The 7,894-nt window shown below is 53.0% G+C and overlaps 1 long non-coding RNA gene across 1 annotated transcript; it reads right to left on the reverse strand.

Annotated features, from left to right (window-relative positions):
• Positions 1-320: 320 nt before the first annotated feature.
• On the reverse strand, positions 321-6,462 carry LOC309803094. The gene is made up of 2 exons (XR_014293897.1): positions 5,862-6,462; positions 321-1,910 (listed from the first exon to the last, which is right to left on the reverse strand). It is a non-coding gene; the product is annotated as an uncharacterized lncRNA (long non-coding RNA).
• Between the last annotated feature and the right edge of the window lie 1,432 nt (positions 6,463-7,894).

The raw sequence follows: 7,894 nt of genomic DNA on the forward strand, positions 1-7,894 counted from the left end.
AGATGTATGTTTGTCTATGGTGAGGGGGGAGCGCTCCTAGAGTCTGTTGTCTGAAATTCAAGTCTTTCTTGGATTCCTTCTGTGCAGCAGTGATTGGGCCCAGGAGGCTGCTGTGAAATATTTCCACCTATTCTCAGTATCCAATCTCTGTGTCTGTGTAGACAGCGGGAGATTTCTCAGCTCTCTGCCCACGACCTGTGTGACCGTGGGCAGATTACTCAAGGGTGCTGTGCCTCAGTTTCCTCATCCGTTAAATGGGGACAATAACAGACATTAGCTCTTCAAGTTCCAGGGAGGATTAAGCGACCAAAAGCATGTAACACACTGAACATAACTCCAGGCTTGTTGTTAGCAATCATAGCTGTTGTTTTCATTATTCAACCAGTAAATGAGCTGCAACCCAAAAAGGAAAATGAAGGGACCAAACTGTCTGCTGTGTCCTGGCCATTGTGGACACTCTGTTTAATCTCAGGAGGAGGGTGGCATGAACTGCCCTGTATAACTAAGGAAATTGAAACTCGGAGAGGCAGACAGACTTGTGCAAGTTCACCCAGCTGGTCAATAGTAGAGCTGGGCTTTGAACCCAGCTTCCCGGACCCTGTTTGTGCAGAACCCAGATCAGATGCCCCTTCCAGGAAGTCCTACTCTGCTTACCTGGGGGATGGGGAAGCTGGCCATCTTGCAGGTATTTCTGGCTCTCCTGTGAGCAACGGCCCTTCTCATTTGGAGACAGCTAGCTCAACATTTCTCCAATGTTACAGGCTCCAATTATTTCCAATAATTTGGAGCCTGTAAAAAAAAAAAAAAGGTGGTACCTTGTTAGAGTGTCAGGAAAATTCCACAGCACGGAGCGCAGTGGCAGGTAGTCCGCCCTGGGATTTATGGCCCTGTGCCTGGGCAGGGGAGCCTGGAGGCTAAGGTTACCGGGAGTCAGCATCATATTTATAGCAGGAACTCGCCTGCACCGAGAACGGCCAGCCTGTAACCATGTCCAGTGAAGGTGCTTCCCTTACAGTCGCCTGGCTTCCAGACCCGGCTCTGCCCCTTAGCAAGGTGGCGGGCTGGACAGGTCACTTCCTCACTGAGGCTCGGCGTCCTCATCTATAAAGTGGGGCCTTGCCACGTCCCTCACTGGCCCTGAGACTTACACAGTGTCTGTAAGTGCTGGCCCATGCCTGGGTAGAGGGGCTCCTTATATCCTGGGTCTGTTGACTGTCTTTTCCTGCCTTTGACCTTGTGGTGACTTTGACCTCTTGGCAGAACTCCACAGGAAGAGAATCCAGCCTCCGTGCTGTCCGTTCCTCCCATGTTTGGAAAAGTTTCCAGCAAAGCAATTTTATGATTCCAAGCACCAAGGAATAGGCCGTTGTAGTCTCAGAAGAGCACCCGAATGCAGGTCCACCAGAGCCTGCGGTTTGAACCCCTGCTCTGCCATTCCCTGGCTCAGTGGTCTTAGGCAAGTCACTTAACCTCTCTGAGGCTCGGTGACAGGTGGACACTTGCCCTTTCCTGGGGCTGTGGTGAGGATGGACACCCCTGACCTGAGTAAGGGCTCAGCCAGCAGAGTGACCTCCTCCCTCCTCCTGCAAAACCTCCTTCTACAAACACCACTGCCCACTCCATCCCCCCGACCCCGGGGACTGCAGTCACATTGTTTGTACAGTTGGAAGTGGTTTTTCTGGGGAGAGGGGGGCTGGTGGCTGACATCGGGGTGGTCCACCCCTTTCTCACTCAACTCCTGGCATCGCAGAGCCAGAACCAGCCTGCCCCAGCCTGCTGCCCGCGGACCTCGCAGTGGGCCCCCCGCCAGGCTGCAGAACAGCGTCCGCCTCCCTCCGAGGTGTGGGCTGGGCTCTGCTCTCCTTTACGGCTACCGACCGACCTCTGGGCCTGGGTCTGGGTGAGCATCTCTGTGAGGAGATAAAAGCAAAACGCTTTAATTATTATGTATTTAATAATTATTAATTATTTAGGCCCCACTCTTGGAGAGGAAGCGTCTTCCCCCAGGAGAGGCAGGCTTGGCCCCTGGGCCTCAGCATCTCTCTACGTGGCTCCCCTCCTGGCGGTGAGGGCTGTCCCCGACCCCAGACAGCAACTGGGTTCCATTGTCACCTCTTGGCTGGGAGCCAGGGAAGCCTCGAGCCGGGGAGGTGCCTGGATTCACTTCCATGTGGGGGGTGAAAGGTCAGGAGAGAGACTCTGGGGGCCAGGAGGCCTGGGAGGAGCCTGGTGAAATGGTCCTGAGCAGAGAGGGTGAGGCCCACTGGGGGGGGGGGGAGAAGGGAGGATGGGGCAGCTGCTGGGGCAGGGGAGGGGGCGGGGCAGGCCGAGGCCCGACGCTGCCTCCCCGCCAGGACGGTCCAGAGGACAGACGGCTCATCCGTCAGGGACTCGGGGTCCAGTGGGGTGACCTGGCAGAGCCCCAGGGGTCGGTGCGCACAGCACGTTGGAGTCGATGGAGAATGACTTCCAGGGTCAGGCAGACCTGTCGCCCCCGGACACAGGCAGGTCCTTCTCCCCTCTTGAACCTCGGCCGGCTCATCTGTAAGTGCGGGTGACACCAAGGCCTTGGGGGTGTCATGGGGGTTAGAGGAGATGTCGCCTTCAGACTCCCGTGAACCGCGGGCCGGGAGAGGTATGGGTGGCAGCCGGTGGTCCTCAGGAATGAACCGTAAGACTGTGGCCATAGGTGGTCCAGGTACCTGTGCTAGTGACGGCAGGCAGGGCTTAAGCTGAGGAGCATCAGACCTGGCGCAGGAGGCTGGGGTCAGGGGCGGCTCGGGACCCTCCAGACTGCGCCCCGTTTCCGCCCCTCTTGGTTCCCACGCGTCACAGTTCACGCCACACTCCGAGTCCACACTCCCTACCCGTGGATCCCCATGTTATGGAGGGGGAAACTGAGGCCCAAGAGAAAGAGACATTGGCTCAGGGTCAGCGGCTAGAGAGTGATGAGCCGGGACTTGACTCCCTAACACACGCCCCTCGGCACCTGTGGGGCTTCACCCCTTCACTCTTCCCGCTCAAAGCCGGCCCGTCATCCAGGCTGGTGGGGCCCTGCCTCCCCCAGGGAACCTTCCCTGGAGTCTGCAGCCCCAGGGGCCCTGCATTCCTGGGGGGCGCCCCCCCACCCCACCATCTGCCCCTCTTGCTCAGAAACAGCTTGACTGGTGCCAACCTGGACACCCCTGTACTGCTCACAGGATACTGGTTGTTGGGAGATGTGTTGGAGGTTCGTTGCTGTGTGACCCAGAACAAGCCTCCTGCCCTTTCTGGTCCCAGAGGGGTTTTTTTTTTTTTTTTTTTTTTTGCCGTACGCGGGCCTCTCACTGCTGTGGCCTCTCCCGTTGCGGAGCACAGGCTCCGGACGCGCAGGCTCAGCAGCCATGGCTCACGGGCCCAGCCGCTCCGCGGCATGTGGGATCTTCCCGGACCGGGGCACGAACCCATGTCCCCTGCATCGGCAGGCGGACTCTCAACCACTGCGCCACCAGGGAAGCCCCCAGAGGGGGTTTTTAAATTTGCATCCACCCCGGTGGACTCCTACAGGTGAGCACACAGTTCTGCACATGTGTCCTGTGTTCAGACATCAGGCAGGGCTCAGGGACCCCGGCTCTACCCGTGAACCTCTGAGTAGCAAATGAAGAAATCTACGCGGCTCCAGTCCCAGCTCCAGTGTCTGAAGCACCCTAGGGGGCTTTTACACTTAGGACAAGAAATACAGCTTAGAAGCTGTTAGGAATTCAACCAGGAAATAAAAGTTACCCTCTTCTGTTTTTTGTTTTGTTTTTTGTTTATTTTGCCCGAGCCGCACAGCGTGCTGGATCTTAGTTCCCCAACCAGGAATGGAACCCATGACGTCTGCAGTGGAAGTGCTGAGACCTAACCACTGGACCGCCAGGGAATTTCCCACCCCCCCACCCCCACTTCTGTTCTTTTAAAGTATTGGGTCCATTCTAACTGACCTTTCTTGAGATAGCAGGATACATTTTAAATATTTTAAATTATATTTTTAAAATGACACAAAGCTGTGGGTGTCTGCAACCATTTATCAGCTTTTTTCTTGAAACTATGCAGGCAAAATAAAATACAGGAACTGGTGGCTGAGATGGGCCAAAGGCATCTGCTATCATCCATATTTACTGATTTCCAGTTTTTGCATTGATCAGAACAGCCCCTTTTGGTTTGTACTATTACTCGGGACAGGCTCGGTATACTGTGAAAAAAACAAATCTCAGTGGGTTAAAGCAACAAAGGTGTATTCCTCGCTCATGCAAAGTCTGTTGCAGGTCTGGGTAACTCTCCAGGGCAGGTCGCCTACATGGTGACTCAGGGGGTGTGATGCCTCCATAGGGACCCAGCTCCCCTTCTCATGAGGCAGGTGACGGGAGGGGCTGAGACATCACACCGGCAATTAAATGCTTCTGCCCAGAAGTGATCAATATCATCACTGCCAGCATTTCATCAGCTAAAACAAGTCCTATAGCCACACCTAATGGCATGAGGGCGGGGTACAGGTTCCCATTAGGGAACAGATTAGTAATGTTTGCCCCCCCCTTAACTTTTTTTCCCAATTGACTCTTTAAAAAGTAATCCATTTAAATTATGAAATGTTTGGAGCATATTGTATGTGTCAGCAAGCCTCTGAACTGTAAATCATGAGTCCTTCTGATATGCAAATCCCAAAACCAGGGGCAAGATTTTTCAAAACGTGTTCTCTCCCACAGATTTGAACCTGAGTTGAAAAGCCCAAAAATTAATTTCTGAAAGATGTGGTCACAGCACCAGCGAGGAAAACATAAGCAAGAGAAAAGTTTGCTGCTTATTGCCAAAAAGCTCTCTTGATTTATTATTTGCTAAGGCACAAAGGAGGGAGCTGGGAGGAATAGTTCATGAGCCAGTTTAATCACTGAGATCAACAGATTAAAAAAATAGGACGTGAGTTTAGAAGGAAATGGTTATGCAAATATATTGGAAAATAAAAACCGTGAGTCTGTACCTCATTCTTCTCATACAGACACTGTTTCCTCGATGGTACAACATCACCAAATAAATGCTGCAGCATCAGTTTTGTTACAGACTTTCCTACCTGACTTTTAATAGTATATAACTAAACGAATTTGAATAAAAATGCACAGCGTAACAGAGGGCTGTGGCAATGGATGACACACGTTGTTTTGTATAACGAGATCAGACCTGGTTTAAAAATAATGTTTGCGGAGACTGGAGGTGGTCTCCGAGCCCTGCCCCAAGAGTCAATGATGTCACCCAAATTGCGAGACTTAAAACTGGAATTTGGGGATGTTGGGCTCCGTGTCAGGGCACAAACGTTCCTGCAGTTCTGGGCCCCGTATTTCCACCTCTAAGCCAAACCGTTTAAAGAACTCTCTACCCGCTTTAAACACATTTCTAGGAATCCGGCCTCATTTGTTTCGGGTGGAAAAACAGGTCAAAGCACTGGTGCAGTTGCCAAAAACACCCCTCCTGCCACTTCTCGCTGGAGGGATGAGCTGGCGGTCTGAGTGGACACCCTGATTCAGTGTGTTTGTCATAAGCACGTCCCCCGTGCACATGTCCTGCTGGGCCCTGCAGTGTGAGGGGAGAGCTGGGTCTCCTCCTGCAGACTTGCCTTCACCAACCCACGTCAGTTTCCTCCTCTACAAGGTTAACGGACTTAAGTTACGAGAGCACTAAATGAGACTGTATACAGTAGGCGCTAAGTAAATGCTGTCTCCCCTTTTCCTAGGTCCTTTTGCATACCTAATTCAGCATGACTCTCGTTATACTGTAACCCTATGTGGTAAACACTGTTTTTCCATTTTACAGATGAGCAAACTGAGGTTTAGAGACGTTGAGTGACTTACCCCAGAGCACACAATGCGGGAGGTGGGACCAGGATGCAGGTGTGCTGGCCCCAACCTGGCTCTCCTCTTTTGCACCAAGCAGCCTTGCAGCCTGAGGAGGGCTGGGAGAGCTTCAGTCCTTCCCAAAGAAGGCCAGTGGATCAGGGAGCAGGCTTGGGAGAGGGCTTATATGAGAGCCAAGACAGCAGATGAGATTCGCTCCGAATTCCTTTGGAAGGCAGGGGTATGCCAGTGGGAGCACCAGGGTTGAAACCTGGACACCTGGCCCTGAGCTTAGTCCTGACATGAAAGTACTGTGACCTCCAGCAAGTCCTTTACCCTTTCTGAAGAGGTTTCCATTAGAATCTGGACTCAGGAATGTTACATAAGATAATCAGTTCTCTTTCCTGTAGCAGAATCTTAGGACTCCGGAGGGGCCTCCGAAGGCCCAGCATCTCTCTGGAGCAGTTCTCTGCTTGCTCGGTGACTGTCAGCCAAGCGCTGGCCCCCGCCTCTGCCCCAGGACCACAGTGGGCTCAGCCACACCTGTGACAGTGGGGCCCCTCCACGCAGCCTGGGGCTACAGTCCATCCCTGAACTGCTGCTGGTGGGTGCTCCTGGCACCTTCATACCCAGGAAGTGTGGCTGAGGCTGGAACACAGCCTGGACTGTGGCTCCACCCGTTGGACAGGCCCCACCCCAGGCCTCCCCAGTTCCTCCCAGAGAGAGAAGCACCAACGGCCACGAGCTCCGGTTCACTGAGCGTCAGCTGTGTGGCCTGCTCTGGGCAGCTCCCTCCCATCTGCGTTTGCTACCCCGTGCCGTCACAGCTCTGTGAGGGACACTGTCCCCACCTCATAGGCCTGGACACTTGTGGGTGATGAATTACCACTGAGTTCCAGCCGGGAACTTGGAAGTCCCCCCACAGCAGGTACTCCTTCCTGACATCTGGGGGCGTGACCAGGAGGAAATCCAGCCCTCAGCGCTGTCAGAGGTGGACATGGGGAGGCCCTGCAAAAACCCCATCCCTCAGCCCCCATGGAATGCCTTCCCTTTTCTTTCCATCTTGAAACTTGTTGAGAGAGGAAGAGCCTCAGCCATGACCCCAACCCAGGAGGCAAGGTGCTATAAATGAATTGGTGCCACCAGGACTGGCAGCTGTGCCATCGTGAGAGCATCCAATTCCTGGGAGGATCCCCACTCCAATCAGCATCCACACAGGCGCATCTGGCAGGAGGACAGGCCACAGCTGGGATCTCCCTGGTCCTGTGGGGTCTGGGGGGTGGCCTTAACTCAGAGCATGTGGGGGTCCCAGGCTCCCAAGCCTGCCCTGAAGCTGTGGGATCAGCTGCGGGGTCAGCTGGTCAGGGAAGTTGTGCTCAGGCCCCTCTGAGTCCCACAGGGCGGCAGGAGGGTATAGCCAGTGACCTTCAGGGCTGCAGGCTCTGTGGAGAGTCCTGGGCCATCACTTTTTTTATTTTTTGGTAACTGCCTTATTGAGATGTAATTTACATACTATACAACTTACCCATTGAAAGTGAGTTATGCAACCATCACCAAAATCAATTTTAGAACAAGTTCAACACCCCGCCCGCCCCCACCCCCGCAAAGAAACCCCTAACCCATTAGCAGTCAACCCCCAGCCCCTGGCAACCAGTACTCTACTTTCTAGTTCTATAGGTTTGCCTATTCTGGACATTTCATGTAAATGGAATCATACAATACATTGCCTTTTGTGATCAGCTACTTTCACTTAGCATAACATTTTTAGGTTCATTCGTGTTTGGTATGTATCAGTGCTTCGTTCCTTCTGTGGACAAATAGTATTCCATTGTACGGATCTAGATCACGTTTTATTTATCCATTCATCAAGTGATGAACATTTAGCTTGCATCTACTTTTTGGCTATTATGAGTAATGCCACTGTGAACGCTAGTGCACAAGTTTCTGTGTGAACATAGGTTTTCACCTCTCTAGGGTTGTTATACACGTAGAAGTGGAATTCCTGGATCCATGTTTACCTTTTTGAAAAGCGGTCGGACTGTTTTCCACAG

Source organism: Mesoplodon mirus (assembly GCF_964341445.2).
Source record: "Mesoplodon mirus genome assembly, chromosome: 4".
NCBI lineage: Eukaryota > Metazoa > Chordata > Mammalia > Artiodactyla > Ziphiidae > Mesoplodon > Mesoplodon mirus.